The sequence below is a fragment of the Dasypus novemcinctus genome, chromosome 6, assembly GCF_030445035.2.
Source record: "Dasypus novemcinctus isolate mDasNov1 chromosome 6, mDasNov1.1.hap2, whole genome shotgun sequence".
Lineage (NCBI taxonomy): Eukaryota > Metazoa > Chordata > Mammalia > Cingulata > Dasypodidae > Dasypus > Dasypus novemcinctus.
Window position 1 is genome coordinate 33,231,416 of NC_080678.1, and position 17,741 is coordinate 33,249,156.

At 39.7% G+C, this 17,741-nt stretch overlaps 1 protein-coding gene across 1 annotated transcript in view; it reads right to left on the reverse strand.

Moving 5' to 3' along the window:
- The window catches only part of SORCS3 (sortilin related VPS10 domain containing receptor 3), a 630,681-nt gene that overhangs the window by 229,263 nt on the left and 383,677 nt on the right, over positions 1-17,741 (reverse strand). The window lies entirely within an intron of this gene.

Below are 17,741 nucleotides of genomic sequence, written 5' to 3' on the forward strand. Positions count from 1 at the left end.
CTGTTGCTATTCAGCTATATCCTATTCAGGATACAGTTACACCAAGCATTCTGTTGTTTATCTGAAATTCAAATTTAACTGGGCATCCTGTATTTCTGGCAACTCTACCTTGAAGTCTCTCCCATTCCATTTCTAGAACTTTAGATTATAGGATGTGTTAACTTATATGATGCTTCTTTGTTCTTTCTTGACTTTGGATGCCACCAATGACATAGAAGAATATTTTATTAACCAGTGAATCAAAGAACCATGGAATTATTTTAAATATCACAAAGTTCCCTTATCTCCAGAAACTCAAAGCCTTAAAGGAAGGACAATCATGACAGCAGGTAGGTGCAACACGATGAGGTTGCAGTGGAGAGAGAAAGAATGCTGGGAGGACTAAAAGAAGGAGTGGTCAGTCCATCAGGATTGGCTGTGGGGCCATGAGCTAAGTCACCATGGATGAGAAGAAGGAGGTGGCCTGAAGGAGAAGATCCCCCCAAACAGTGCAGCTAACAAGGGTGAAAAATTCTAGTCATTAAGAAATATGTTGGAAATAAAACAGAAATATTATCTCATCCTCCTATAAAAGTACAACTCATGTGGCCCTGAATCACCACACATAAGTCTAATTGCCACATCTAAAAGGAGAAAGAGCAGGGACAGAAGAGGCTATAAACCAGGCCATCTAAAGGATTCAAGAGCAAGGAGGGGAGATGACTCCATGAAAATGTGAGTATGAGGATAAAATTAAGACTAAAAGATGGACTGTGAGCCTGAAGCAGAAGAGTGTAGGTAAATACATATTTATCAAATTTCAGAACATCTCCTCTGGGAGACCAAGAGGTAAGGCTACAACACCAAAAAGGAAGAATTACTTTTAAAAGCAAGTTCATAGAACTTGTTACTACAAAAAGTTGGTGAGAAGGGAAAGCTATCCTATAAACAGTCCCAAATATAGTTTATGTTCCTCATAGTCTTCCACAAAGGTACTTCCAATGGCGGAAGTGAATAAAGCATCCCACAAAGAATCTGGGGGTTGGACTTGACATGGTCTGACAAAGGGGCAAATATCTTGAAGACTCTATTTCTCACTTTAAAATCTCACAAACACTTTGTAGCCTACTCCATATTATACATGTGCTTAGAATAATAATTTTTAAAAAATAAATTTTCAAGTGAAATGGAGCCTCCAAAAAGATACTCTACCTCTATCATACTCCCTTTCTATCGCCAACCACCAGGAATTTATTTCTGAGTCCTAGTTTGAGGAGGAGGAGAAAGTGATGCTAAGAATTGATGGTCCACAATTTGAGGCCAGGTGTTAGTGCTGAGGATGATTTATTTAACTGTCTAAAGTGTGCATCGTGCAAGGTGACCACAAGAGAGGATGCAGTTGCAGTTGTTCTTTGGTGCCTATGAATCCTGGGCTTAATATAAAGAGACAATCAATGGGCAGGGTTTTCATTTAAATCTCCTTAATTATAATGAACAAGTCGGAGGGAAACATGTAGTCTTGGGTGACACCTTGTAAGAAGACCATCCCAGCAGACCCTATCACCTAACATGGCAAGGCTTACTCTTGTCATGGCGTTTGTATAACTCTTCAGACAATCTCTTGACCAAGCCTCCAGTTTCACATGCCAAGTGTACCTTTGGATGATGTTCTATTTCCCAATTCAACATCTTATCCCCTTGTACTGGTGCCTGTGCCCTGAGAGGCCCATTTGAAAAGTAAAAGCATAGCTGAGGCCTGCTCTATACTCCCCAGTGGCTGCCACACAGCATAGCATGCTCTCCCCACTCTGGGCACTCAAGACACTGGTTCAGATTGGTCGCTCCCCACCTGCCTTCTTCTTCAAGATTCTCCCCTTCTCCTTATTGTCCATGTTCCAACCACATTAGCCTTCTTTTGTTTCCTAAAACATGCCATGGATTCTCCAGTCTCAGAGCCTTTGTTCATGTGGTACCTCTACTTAAAATGCTGTCTTCCTACACTATACTCCCTTCCTTTCTATTCATGTATTTAACTCTTACTCATATGTCAGGTATCAGCAGGGATAATCCTTCCTACGAGAAGTCCTCTTTGATCACTTCCCACCCCAAACAGCATCAGATCCACCTGCCACATGCTTCAAAATATTTATTGAGTTATGAAATTATATATTCATGCACTTGTATGAATAACACCTGTCTTCCTCTCTAACTGGTAGGGATCTCTAAGGTCCTGAGTTCCAGGTATGGGGTGAAAATGCTCAAAAAATATTTGTTGAATGAATACATGAATATCTCTTTTCAGGTCTTCTGAAGTTCTATTCTTTCCATCTGAAAGACTCACGTTCCCTTTTCAAATCTGTTGAAATCCTTCCCTTCTTTCAAGGGCAGCTCAAATTCCCTCCCTTCCATAAAACCATTATTGGCCACATTGCTCTCTATTGATCTCCCTCTTTTCTCATATTTAGCACTTAGTATTCGATCAACCTCAAAAAACAGGTTTCTCTTACAGCTCTCTAATTGTTTTTATTTAATTCATCCAAATATCCATCCATTCATTCATTCACTCATGTATCAAAATTTCAGGTTACCATCTCAAATAGATTAAAGGCTTCTAAATGAGAGGAATCCCATCTAAAATACATCTTGATCCGCCCAAAGAAACTTCCCCTGGGCTGGCCAAGAATATAGAATAAGAGAATCATAAACTTTTATAGCTGAGAGTGACCTTAATGACAATCTAGCTGGTTCTTTTCACCAGTGGGGAATCAAAGGCTCAGAGAACTTAAGTGATTGGCCCAGAATCACACAGCTAGTGAGTCGTGGAGCTGGAATGCAAACCCAGGGAATTCAAATTCTGACTCCACTCAATGTTCTGTTCATGATACTATGTCACCTCTTTTGTTAGCTGCTTGATTTTAAAAGAAAAACAAGTTAATATAACCTCATGGGAATAATGGCTCATTCAGGTAGGCTGTGCATCAAAGACACTGAAGCTTGGAATTTTTCTTGGCCCTTTATTTATAAATCATTTTCACAATTCATTTTATCCTATTTTACACTGAAGAGCATTTTCTGAGCTAATAGTCACGTAAGACAATCTAACACGCAATTTACATAGTATTTACCAAAATCCATTCTTTTGTCTCCATAGTCTTATTCTCCTGACCATTTTCCTTTGCAATCAGATTCTATTCATTTTTATACATTACGATTCAAAAACATCTCCTATTAAGCCATACCCTTTGAACATAAATGCTGCTATTCTTTACAGAGTTGACTTTCTGTGTTCTGACCCAATTCCCTTCCTTACCGGTGTTTTCTCCTTCCCTAACGGTTTTGGTTTCACATCACAGTCTATTGTTAACATCCTATTCTCCTCTGCTTTACTGCCTACTTTCCTGGCCTTTTTGCTGCATCCAGTTTGTCCTTACTCTTCTCCAAATTCAGATTTGTTTTTCCTTCCCAGGGGCCTAAATTCAAAAGAGGTGGGAAGAACTTAAATCTCCTGGTTTTAGATCATTTATTAACATAAATTACCATCTCTAGATATCAAAACAATATATGCTCTCAATTTGGAAAACATGAAGACTTTACTATTCTTCCACATGAATCACAATTCAAAACATATTTCCAGGTCGACATTTAAATATGCTAGTGATTTCAGTGTTAATATTTGATTTTGAAAATCCAAGAGTTAGTTCAAACTCAAGATATTAAACTAAAAATTGTGTAAACATCAAAGGTCATTCTTTCAGAGGGAGTAAGAAAGGAAAGAATCTGACATTTATGGAGGACTTGCCCCCTGACAGGCATTTCTGCGTATGCCTTCTACTTTAATGTGATTGATAGTTCTGACCACACATCCTAGAGGAGGACATGGAGACCCCATGGGTTTGAAGAACTGCTCAAGATCCCAAAGTTTAATCCAGGCCATCTGATTGTAAACAAGTGCTCCATTCCAAAATATTAGGCTGCCATTGAGAAATGAGTGCTTTCAAAGGAGCATCCTAGATTGGTGGGGAACTTACATTTATGTCTTATGAGAAAAAATTGTAGAAAACTGGCTCAGAAAACTGACTAGTGATGAAAGGGGTTTGTAACTGTTTTTTGAATTTGGGAAAAGGCTGTTCTGGGTAAGGGCAATGAGACCTTCTTCTTCACTGCCTCAGAGGGCAGATGCAGGACCAAAAGGTGAAATTCAGACAGACATAAATGTTGGCCCCACATAAGAAATAATATTCTAATAATAGGAACTCTGAGGCTGGAATGAGCTGCCCTGCATGCCAGTGAGTTCTCCAGGGAGTTATGGGATGTGTTTGTGCAGAAAATGGATGAATACTTGCTTAAACTGATAAATCAGGGAATTAAAGTGTCAGGGGTTAAACCAGATAAGTTCCTGGGTCCCTTCAGATATGTGATTTCTGATTCTTCATCAAAGAGGAATAATTTTAGGAAAAGAACTCGAGGGAATATTTACTACTTATGCACCCTAAAATTTTGCAAATGTTAGCAGAAAAAAAAATGTTTAAGGGACTCACATGTATAGAAAAAGCCCAGATGATGTGTAATAGGTTCTCATAGATTCACCAAGGCCCCAAGTTTTTATGCCTCCTTGTATCCATGATCTTTGCAATGGAATTCTCAGCTCTTCCCTCCAAGAACTTGAATTTATTTCCTCAACTTCTGATTCTAGGTTTCCCTCATTACTTGTTTTGGCATCAGAATGTAGTAAAAGTGATAGCGTCCCAGTTCTAAGCCTTGTCCTTAAGAAGCCTCGACACTGCCACTCTTTTGCGATGCTGTCACCACCTGGTGAACCAATCTACACTAGCCTGCTGGAGGATGAATGACCACATGGAAGAGGCCCCAGGAAGCTAAGCCAAGGACATCTTCAACCAGGATGCAGTCAGCTGACCTCTAAACACAAGCGAGAGCCCAAAGTCATCAAGTGCCTATCAAAACATATGTGTGAATCCAGCTAGAACCTGAAAAATCAACCGACTGAGCCATATATTTGTGAGTAAAAACTAAGGCTTACAGTTTCGAGCCTCTAAGTTTTGGGGAGAGTTACAGGAACAGCTGGTTGATACACAGACCTGGATTCATGCCCTAGCTCTATAACTGGGCTGCTTAAAAGAAGACTTTAAACTCATCAGTTTATCTTCTTTATTAAGGATGATGAAGTAGTTGGGCCAGAAGAGCAGCTCTCAAATGTCAAAGTTATCCAGGCATCTCATTAAAAATGCATATTCCATATGACTCAAACAGTTGGGTGCCTGCCTACCACATGGGAGGTCCTGGGTTCAGTTTCCTGTGCCTCCTAAAGAAGACAAGCAAGACTGCAAACTGATGGGATGGGATGGTGTGGTGAACTGATGCAACAAGATGACACAATGAGGAAACACAATGAGAGACACAATAAGCAGGGAGCAGAAGTGGCTCAAGTGATTAAGCACTTCCCTCCCACATGGTTGATTTCCTCATAAAAAGAAGATGAGGAGACACAGAGAGTACACAACAAACAGATACAGTGAGTGCAAACAATGGGGGGGAGGCAGGTTTGAAATAAATAAATAAAATAAATCTTTTTTAAAAAATGCATGTTCCAGGAGCCACCTCAGAAATTCTGATTCATTATGTCAGGAGTCAAGCCCAGAAACTACAGCAAGGTGCCAGATGATTATTCCAATGTGCAGGCTGAGGAATCACATATTGAGGAACTGTTCTGTATAATTCCTCAGGATGCTTGGACATTTAGGTCTAAGCTCATACCTTGTCTTAGGCCATCCTTTACCCCTATCACAGGTAGATGCTGCCCAGCAGAATTCTTGGAGCTCTTCCTCTAGGGCTCATTAGAGAAGAGTATCTTGTCCTAAATCAGACATTTTGGCATCTGGAAACGCACTCGACCCACCACAGCCACCACAGCCTTAACAAGGGAGATGGGCTGACTGTTTCCCCTTCCAAACCGCGCTGTGCAACCGCCAGTGCCAAAAGACAATTGCATAGCAAAAAGCACAGCCTCAGCTGAAATGCATAGTAACAGCTGGACTGTGTTCCCTCAAAGAGCAAAGCATTTATTACACAGATAATTAGGCTTCCCTCTAGATACAAAAGTGATATGGTCTGTGCATTAAGCAAAGGGGATTTACAACAGTCTGGCCAACAGTCACCCAAAGGCCCCACTGTTGATCCCAGGGTTCTGAAATGAGATGAGGAAGAAGCCTGGGTGGGGCAGTGGGTGCTCTATGGTCTCCTGTTCCTGGCTTCAGTGGCCCAAATCAGTGGATCTCAACTCTGCATTAGTCACCTGGGTGCTTTAAGCAATACTGATGTCTGGACACTATCCGAGGAAATTTAAATCAGAATTTCTGGGAATGGAGACTGAACATTTTGAAAGCTCCCCAGGTGATACTAAAGTGTAGAGAGTGTTGAGTACCACTGACCTGAAGTGCTGATTTGCAAACCACAACCTACCTGCTTTTGTAAATAAAGTTTGACTGGAATGCAGCCATGCTCATTCTTTCAGGGTTGAGTTGTGGTAACAGAGACCATATGACTGCCACAGCCTAATATTTACTGCCCAGTGCATCTCAGGAAAACTTTGCCACTGCCTGCTCTAAGATACTGATCCTCAGTACAAGACAAGGTCTCCTAACAGGACATTTATCCCAAGTGCCTCCTGTCTTGGTTTCACATCCTCTTTCCTATTTCATGAAGCCTGTGCCTCAACACCCAGAACCCAAAACACATAATAACAAGAGGAACTAACATCTAAGAAGTGCTTATTAGTTGTCTGGCATTAGGTTAGGTGGTTTGCATCCTGCTATTTAATCCCCACAATCACCCTGTGGAGGTGCCATGGCTGTCTTCATTTTACAGCAGAGAAAACTAAACTCTGGAGAGGACTTGCCTGAATGCACAGCCTAAATGTGCAGGCTGGATTCAAACTAGGCTGCCTGCTTCCCTAGCTCATGTGCTCAAACACTGCACCAACCAAGATTTACAACATGGAAGCGTGGAGCTCCTGAGCCAGACTGTTGGGCTAGCTTAGGTGGACTAGGGCTGCGAATAATACCCACCTCACCGGGCCATTGAAAGGTTAGCAATTAGCATCTTGCCTAATAAAATGACAATGTCTGGCAGACTGAAACAACTGTGTGTAGGGTTTTTTTTTCCTGAGATATTTATAACTATACTTAATTTGTTTTTCAATCATTTATGCATTCACTAATAAAATGAGCACCTTTTATAAGCCAAACACGGTGTTAGGTTCTGGGGACACAGCAGGGAATAAGATGCTGGGAAAACACAGATTGCTACTAGGCCTGCTTGGAAAAAGGCTTATGAAGAACCTAATTGGGCAGGCCATCAGCTGCCGTAACATCAGGGACCCATACATGCCACCTTGTTCAGAGGACAGCCCACAGCTCTCAGGACCAGCAGCCCATGTTCAGTCTACCTACTGATCTTGCCTCCTCTGGATGAGCTCATTGTTTTTAAAGTATAACCAAGAGCCACCTTGGGGGAGAGACACCAACACAACCAAAAGCTCTCATGCAAGAAATTGCCTCCACCAACAAGCAAAATACAAACTCTTCCAAGCAGGGAGTAAAAAGCATGCTGGACGAAATCCCTGTTGAGACAGGATACTTTTACCTTCAAGTTTGTTTCTACTTTCTCTCTGTCCCCAGCAGTGATAAGAGATGAAAATGAAAAACAAGACACAATCTTTTCCTTGATTCCTCTCAGTACAGCTGTTAGAGGTCAGTGTTCCCAAAATGAACTAACTATAGAAATCCAAGAGGGGAATAAATGAGGAAAATATAAGTGCTCGCAGAGGAAGGGCTTCTGGCCCTACAATAACTAAGAATGTCATTTACCAGGCTCTTTACACATCCTGTATGAAGGCTCCCCAAGCAGAAAGTACGCAGGCAGCACATGACACATTCATTTATGCCACTCCTTTGCCACCTCTTTTCTAGAAGAGTACCTGGAGTGAAAGCTCTAGTCCAGGGGCTACTTTGGGGAAAATGGGTGGATACTGGAATTCCCAAATCTCTGGATGGCAAATCGTGCAGAACTCACATTCCATCATGGACGTAACAGCTTCTTTTCCCCATTGCCTATTTCAAGAAGACTTTCCTTTTGGGGGCTTAGAATCCCTTCTGAATGAGCTTAGTGTTAGAGAGCCCGTTGAAGCCAGTAACTCTCACAGATGGGCTTACAACTTTGTGTGACTGTAAAGTGGTCCCACAACTAGCTACTGTTGACATTTCACACTCAAAGTACAGTGAGAAACAAAAGCCAAATAGATTCTTGGCTCCTTAAGTGTGCACAAAAAAAGAAAAGTTGGCACAACCCTTTGGGAAAACCAGCAGGATCACCCACAAAGTCTCACAAGGGTCAATTCAATCTCCTTTCACCCAGACCCAGACTTTAGTCTGGGGTCACTGCATATCACACATGGAGCGTGCATCTCATATGGGTTGAGAGTCCCCTCACTCCAGGCATTTTGTTTTCCTTTCTGACCTTCCTGTTCTTGCACAAAGAACATTAAGTGCTGATAGTGTTTACATGACAGTCAATTACAGTTAAAAATAGTTAACCTGGCTTCTCCCTGAGATGGCACCATCTCATCTCCCTGCCCCCGTGGGTAAGTTATTTAGAACTGTGCTGCATATAAGCTTGCCCTCCCAACTCCAACTGGATTTTCTGGTTTGATTATTTCTTGCTATTGGTCTTCCCAAATCCTGTCCCCACCCAGAGTTCATTATTTTGCCAGGAAACTTAGAATTTGTTTTCCATTTGTTCCTCACTGCATTACTCAGCATCCGCACATGATTTCTCAGCACCCTCCAGTAGTATCCCCAGGCAGGGGACACAAAGTTCCTATTGGACCCATCATTTGGATTCACTCACTCTCTGTGACATGATTTATGGAAAGGCAGCCTCAATTACAATTTTTCTTACTCTTCGCATTGACTAAAATGCTGAAAATACAGAATTGCCAAGATGGCATGGTACATAGCCTCCGATTCAAACAGCTTTCTGCCAACGGCCCCAAGCACAGAAAAAAGGCCGCACTACCATAAACAATGACTCAATCCGTCAGCACAGTACCAAAGAATCGAAGGCCAGGAGCTATTTTCCTAGCTCAGAAATGTGGCCCCAGTGTCTCAGCCCTCCTCCTTCCAACCCTGTCTTCTGGCTAGGAGCTTAGAAGCAGCCACTGTTAGGGGTCAAGCAATTTCAGGAACAGCAGCCTGCAGGAGACAGGAATTGGGGATTAAGAATAAATCTGCATATGTGCTTCTATTCCCAGCCCGTGCTTATATATGTGATAAAAGAAAAATGAAATGAATAAGTAAAATGAAAACAAATAGGCCCATTTATCTATTCTCTGATTTCCCTTTTATTCTGTAGATTTGAGATTGGCAAAAATTTCAAAACAGTGATTCAGCAAAAAGAAGACTATGAGAATAGCCAAGTTTTCCTATCAGGAGTGAGTCAGGGGGATGGGTGTGAGGGGCTTGGTAGGGGGGACAGAACATGTTCCATAGGTTGGTAGAAGAGGGAACATATTACAAAGAGGTCATCCTTGGACTCCATCTTGCAACCTGCCAGGTCTTATTGTTTATCCTGATTCTTCTAAAGTTTTTATCATAGCCTTAATGATCATAACGGCACCGCAGAAATTATTGTCTTAAAAGTTCCATTTTTGGAAAAGGTGCTCAGAGATAGTACGTGTCTCTGCTGGCTTTCCCAGTCAGTTTAACCATAGTCATATTTTCATAGTCCTTTCTCAAACCTACCAGGATGTCCCCAAATGGTTTTTTGGGTAAAATCCCTAAGAGGTCGTCTCTTAAAAATCAACATGCATTAGTATTGTCATCATTATTTAAACCAAGATGTGCTTTTTGTTTGTTTCTTTGTTGAAAGTAGTAGCTTTTAAACACGGGGCTGAAACTAGTAGCTTGTAAACTGTAAAATGGCTGCCCCAACTTTCTCCTCACTTAACTGCAATCTCTGAAGCAGATCAGGGCCACCATCAAATAAAAGCTTGGTGCTTTCAAATACTTATAAGGACAAAGCCACCAAGATGCATTTTATTTTATCCAGTGTGTATTTATAGATGTGTCAACCAAATTATTCCATCTCAGGGAACATTATTATAATTACTAGTTATTAGAATTATTCATTATTAAAATGGGAACATTTCAGAGTTTGGGGGGATAACAGAGTGTTTGAACTCTATAACACAGCAATGAAGAGATATTCATTCAGTTGATTGGTTAACTAACTCGATTTTAGTTTATAAATGTGCTGATGGATCAAACCACCACCAGTGAGTATTTTCTGGGATTCTAGCAATGGCAAGGCTTTGTGCAATGTACTTTGAGCAAGTAGACATCTAAGACATGTATCTTGAACATAAGCAGCTTATAATCGCTTTGGGGGAGTGTGATGCTTACAATAATTACTACAATGTTAGACACTGGGTGCTGGGGCCAGGAAAGATAGATATGACAAGTGTCATGGGAGTGCAGAGCCTTCTGATCCATGATGTGTGCAGTGGCAACCCTTTAGAGAGGGCAGTTTATCCACAAAAGAGCACAGTAGCAGGACCATATATAGAGAATAGGGGAAAGGTGGAGACCAAATGCAGGGGAAGATAGGCTCACCCTGGGCCAAACCCAGATTTTATTGTTTGTCTGGGGTTTGTTTTTTGTTGTTTTTTTTTTTTTCAGAGCAAAGATGGTTGTTATTTGTTCATTTATATTTTATTTAACTAAAATGCATTTTTAATGAATTTGAATTCCTTTCAGCAGGACATGTACCCTCCAATTTACCACAGTCCTAAACCCTCCTTATTTATATTATCTGCCTTTGAGTGTATCCCTGGGGTAGGGGGTTTGCATAAAGCATTAGAAGGAGGTGCATCTATGAATCAGGCTGGACAGTATTGAATTCTATGTTCACAGGCTTATAGTTCATCCTGACAGCAAGGGAGAGGAACTGAAGATTTGGAACCCATTTGAAGGAGACAATTTCATATGAGCAATATTTATAAGGCCCTTGCCTTAAAAGAGTCTCTGCCCATAAAGAACAAATCCTATGTCCTGGATATCCAGTGACAGGTAAGTATGGGCAGCCCATGAATGCCAAAAACGGAGCCAGGAACTTTCCCGATGCAGCAGTAAGACCATGATCACATGGGCTTGGAAACAAGACACAGGATTTCTTAGGGAGGGCAAGCTTGGGCTTGGGCTTAGGTACTAGGTTAAGTGAAGCCAGAAAGCAGTGGCGCTCTAAGGGATTGAAACTCAAATATAAGTACCTGCTGCTTCTGCAAAAATCAGGAAATATAAGGAAACAGAAGGGAATACAAGTTGTAGACAAATTATGCAGAAAACACAGAGTTCCCATATACCCGCCTCTACACAGTTTTCCCTATTATTAACACTTTGCATTAGTGTGGTTAACTTAATTACAAATGATGAAGCTGTATTATTATAATTATACTATTAACCATAGACCATTCTTCACATTAGGGTTCACTATTTGTATTGGATAGACTTACAGTATGTTATCTTAAAGATTTATTCTAGTAACATATACAACCTAAAATTTCCCCCTTTCAATTATAGTCGAATATATCATTCAATGGCATTAATTGCATTCACAGTGTTCTGCAGCCATCTGCTACCAAACATATCTGTCACCCTAAACAGAAACTCTGTACCAGTTAAGCATTTACTCCTCATCTCCTACCCCATCCCAGCTCCTGGTAACCTGTATTCCAGTGCCTGGCTCTATAAATTTTCTTATTCTAAGTATTTCACACCAGAAAAATCATACAATATTTATCCTTTTGTTCCTGGCTTATTTCACTCATCATGATAGCTTTAAGGCTCATTCATGTTGTCACATATATCAGAACTTCATTTCTTTTTGCCATTGAATAATATTCTATTGTATGGATATACCACATTTTATTTATCAATTCATTTGTTGATGGACACTTAGGTCAGTTCTATCTTTTGGCAGCTATGAATAATGCTAGCAGGAAAATTACTGTGAAAATGTCTGTTCCAGTCCCTGCTTTCAATTCTTTTACGTATATACCTAGAAGTGGGATTAATGGGTGATATGTTAAGTCTATACTTAACATTTTGAGAAACCACTAAACTGTGTTCCACAGTGGCTGCACTGTTTTACATTTCCAAGAACAAAGCACTAAGATTCCTATTTCTCTGAATCCTCTTGAAGACTTGTTATTTTCCTTTTTTCTATTTAATACTAGCATTCTAAAGGATGTGAAAAGGTGTTTTTCATTGTGAGTTTTTACTTGAATTTCCCTAATGGCTAATAATGTTGAGAATATTTTCATGTGTTTTTCCATGGTTTTTTACATCTTTGGAGAAATGTCTGGTCAAATCTTATGCCCATTTTTAGTGGAATTGTCTTTTTCTTTTTTAGTTGTAGGATTTCTTTATATATACAGGGTATTAAACCCTTATAGAATATGTGGTTTCTGAGTATTTTATCTGTTCAGTAGTTTATCTTTTTACTTTTATGGTTAAGTCCTTTGGTGCACAAAAGTTTTTAATTTCAAAGAAATTCCATTTATGTTTTACTTTTTCACTTGTTGCTCATGTTTGGTGTAAAGTCTCAGAAACCATTTGCCTAACACAAGGACCTGAAAGATGATTCCCTATGTTTTCTTCCAAGAATTTATTGTCTTGATTCTTATATTTAGGTATTTGATATATTTTGAGTTAATTTTTGTAATATAGTATGAGGTATCATCCACCTTTATTTTTTTGTACATGTATAGCCAGTTTTTCTGGCATTATTTGTTAAAGAGACTATTCTTATCCCACTGAGTGGACTTAGCCCTCTTGTCAAAAATCAATTGGCCAGGAGACAACCAGCAAGAAGATGGCAGTAAGGAGCTCCTAGAGTCAGCTCCTGCTACAGGGCAGTTAGTAAACTCCCAGAGCTATTTGGAGCTAGCTGAAGCACCTGTTTGGGGGCACAAGGAGACCAGAAGAGCATCCTGCCACATCCTTGAAGGAATGGAAGGAGGAGACTGCCCATCTGCAGAGAAGATTCATAAGTAGAATGCTCCACACCATGAAGGCTGGTGCCCATCCTCCACTGGAGGCACAAGCCTCCTCGGGTGCTGTTCCATGACTGGAATTGAAAGCTCCACTTCCAAAAACAGGGGAAGAAGAGACGGTTGGGCACCAACTTCAGCTGCTGATGAGTAAATTCAGTGGGCTACAGTATAATCCTGAGAACAGCTAAAGTTTGAGCCTGTCCAAGTCAGAAAGAGGCCAGTAGCTGCTGTCTTTAACTATGTGCCTGACACAAGGGGAAGCAGGGCAGACTGAAAATCACAGTGCTGGTGGGAACCAGTTTCTTTCCATCCAGATCAGATTGCAGATCTAGTCTAAGCCCCAGCCCCACCTCTGGGACAGAGGAAGCTGGGGGGACCTGCACCAGCCTCTCCAGGAAATTACCAGCCAAGCCATGGAGGTCAGTAATTGTCTTATTTTTGTAGCATAAGCCACTCAAGGAGCTATTCTGTGACTGGAATTGGAAGCTCCATTTCCCATAAACAGGGGAGGAGGAGATGGTTGGCCACTGCTTTTGGCTACTGATTAGTAGACTTGGCTGGCTAAAGTATAACCCTAGGAACAGCTAGGGTGTGAATCTGTCCAAGTTAGAAAGAGGCCAGTAGCTGCCATTTTGACTCTGTCCCCCACCTGAGGGGAAGCCAGGATCAGGATTGAAAATCACAGTGAGAGTAGGAACAGGTTTCTTTCACCCAGATTGGCCTGCAGCTCTCACGTAGGCTTCAGCCTATCCAGGTAACAGCAGTACATTTGACTGGCACAGACTGAATAATCAGAAGTCTACTGGGGCAACTGCAGTCATCTTGGACCTATACTACATACATTGCTGTCCACACCTGCAGCTCCATCCCTGCCTCAGGCAGGGGAGAAAGGGACATAAAGCTTCATCAGTCTCTCTGGGCAACTACAATCTAGACCTGCACAACTTGGATTATTCCACACAGCTGTGACCCTGTCCTACCCCTGGCAAAGGAGAAAGTTGTGAGAACCTTCATTGGTTCCTGGGGCAATGAGGGCAGTTTGAGCCTCTACAGCTTATAGCACCCTCTACATCCTTGGCTCCTACTTCACAAACAGCGAGGAAGAAAGGGCAGGAAGCCCTAAACTAAAGAGAAAAACTGCACCCAGAATAAATACTCTAGTAAACCAGATGCCAAGACACAAACAAAAATTACAATCCACACCAAGAAACAGGAAGCTATGGCCCGATTATAGGAATAAGATAAGCCTCGAGATGATATAAAAGAGTTGAGACAACTAATCACAGATGTTCAAGCAAATCTCCTTAATAAATCCAGTGAGATGGCTAAAGAGATTAAGGACATTAAAAAGACACTGGATGAGCACAAAGAAGCATTTGAAAGCATAGACAGAAAAATAACAGATGTTATGGGAATGAAAGGCACAAAAAATGAAATTAAGAAAACATTGGAATTATATAATAGATTTGAGGCTGCAGAAGAAAGGATTGGTGAGCTTGATGAAATGGCCTCTGAAAGTGAACATATAAAAGACCAGACAAAGAAAAGAATGGAAAAAAATGATCAAGGTCTCAGGGAACTAAATGACAGCAAAAGATGTGCACACATATGTGTCATGTGTGTCCCAGAAGGAGAAGAGAAGGGAAAAGGGGCAGAATGAATATTTGAAGAAATAATGGTAGAAAATTTCCCAATCATATTGAAGGACATAGATACCCATGTCCAAGAAATGCAACATACTCCCATCCAAAAAAATCCAAACAGACCAACTCTGAGACACATAATAATCAGAACGTCAAATGCCAAAGACAAAGAGACAATTCTGAGAGCAGCAAGAGAAAAGCAATGCATAACATATAAGGGATACCCAGTAAGATTAAGTGCTGATTTCTCACCAGAAACCATGGAGGCAAGAAGACAGTGGTATGATGTATTTAAGATACTGCAAGAGAAAAACTTCCAGCCAAAAATATTATATCTGTCAAGACTGTCTTTCAAAAATGAGGGTGAAATTAGAATATTCACAGATAAACAGAAACTGAGAGAATTTCTAATCAAGAGACCAGATTTTTAGAAAATCCTAAAAGGTGTTTTAGAGCCTGAAAAGAAAAGACAGAAGAGAAAGGACGGGAAGAGAGTCTAGAAAAGATTATATCAATAATAAAAGTAATGAAAAATGTCAAAAGAGTGGGGAAAATAAAATATGACAAATAAAACTCAAATAAGAATAAACTTAACCAATGGTGTAAAGCACTTGTATTCAGAAAAATGCAACTCAATGTTAAAAGAAATAAAAAAAGGCTTAAATAACTGGAAGAACATTCCATGCTCATGGATTGGAAGACTCAATATCATTAAGACATCAATTCTACTCAAATTGATATATGGATTCAATGCAATCCCAATAAAAAGTCTGCCAGCATTTTTTTAAAATTGAAAACACGATTATCAAATTTATTTGAAAGGCTAAGGGGTCCTGAATAGTCAGAAACATCTTAAAAAGGAAAAGTGAACTCTCATCTACAGACTTTAAATTATATTACCTAGCTACAGTGGTAAAAAATAGCATGGTACTGGCATAAAGACAGACACATAGATGAATGGAACCAAATTTATGGTTCAGAAACAGACCCTCACATGTATGGTCAAGTGAATTTTGACTAGCCTGTCAAACCCACACAGCTCAAGCAGAACAGTCCATTCAACAAATGGTGCTGAGAGAACTGGATATTTATAGCCAAAAGGAGGAAAGAGGACTCCTATCTCACACTTTATCCAAAAATTAACTCAAAATGGATCAAAAAGCTAAAAATAAAAGCAAGAACAATAAAGCTTCTAGTAGAAATTGTAGGAAAATATCTTCAAGTCCTGATGATAGGTGGTGGATTCTTAAAGGAGGTAAGAGGAGGACTGAGATGGACTACTGATATTTAAGGTATGTAGAAGTTTTAATTAGCTTTACTGTAAAATGTGGAAATGTATAAAGTAGATGTTAACACATAGTAACAGCTAGTTTATAAATGGGTATGTGGTTGAAAATGCTATTCTAGGATGTAAATGCTAATTGACAGAAAGCTAGAGAATAATCTAGGAACTGAATAGCACAGCAAACCAAGAGGTGGATGAGAATTGTGATGGATGGTACAGATGCAAGAGTGTCCTTTGTGAGCTAGAGCAAATGTACATCAGTACTGCAGGGTGGTGGGAATGCAGAGAAGCATGGGAAAAATATAACTGGAATAACCTATGGATGGTGGTTAGCAGTAATAATGTAATATGCTTGCATCTATGCCAAAGATGTACTATGTTGATAATGGGGCAGGATACAGAGTGCCAAATGTATACTATGGACGTGGTAACAATCAGATGATATTATTTTTTCTGTAACAAATGTTCCACCACAGTGGTGGTGTGTTGATGGATGGATGTTGTTCAGGAATTCTGCACATGTGTGTGATTTTTTTATGAATTTACAACATCTGTCATAAAAATTATACTTAAAAAATAATAATAGGGTGGGTTGGGGGAAAATACACTAAATGTAAGATAAGGACCATAATTAGTAGTAATAGTTTGACAATATTCTTTCAGAATCTGTAACAAATGTCTCACGACAATGCAAGGTGTTGGTGGACGGTTGATGTATGGAACCCCTGTATAATGTTATGCATGTTTGCTTTTTAAGTCCACAACTTTTACTATACACTTATTGTTTATGTATGTTTATGTATGAGTGATATACTGCTGTTGATAATATACAAAATCAAGACTAAAAAATGAAAAAAACCAAAGCAAAACAAAACAAGAAAAAAAATAGGAAGTGCTACATGTTATACCTGACTGCTATCTGTAGAAATGTAATTGTGCTGTTAAAAAAAAGGTAAGCAATAAACACCCCCACCTTGGGGAAAACTTGTTAACATTTTTATTAAATTTTTATGTATAAACAATAAGAAAAAAATCAATTGGCCATAAATGTTTGGACTTATTTCTGAACTCTCAATTCAATCCCATTATTACATATTACATACATATCCTTGTACCAGTACCACGTTGTTGGTTTTTTAACTGTAGCTTTGTAATACGTTTTAAAATCAGGAATTTTGAGTCCTACAACTTCATTTTTCTTTTTCAAGATGGTTTGGCTATTCAGGGGCCTTTACTCTTCCACATAAATTTGATGACTGGCTCTTCCATTTCTGAAAAGAAGGATGTTAGAATTTATACCTGGATTAAGTTGACTCTGTAAATAACTTTACATAGAACTGACATCGTAACAATATTCAGTCCCCAATGAAAATAGAATATCCCTCTGTTTAAGTCTTCTTTGATTTCTTTTAGTAATGCCTTGTTGTTTTCCATGTATGTCCTTTACATCCTTGTTTAAATTTATTCTTAGGTATTTGATTCTTTTAAGTGCTATTGTAAATGGATTTTTTTCTTGATTTCCTCCTCAGATGATCTTCTCAGATCTCAGATGGTTCATTACTATTTTATAGAAATACTACTGATTTTTGCATATTGGTCTTATACCTGCCACTTTGCAAAATTCCATCATTAGTTCTAATAGTGTGGTAGTGCATTTTTCAGGATATTCCAAATATAAAATCATGTCAAATGCATATAGAGAAAGTTG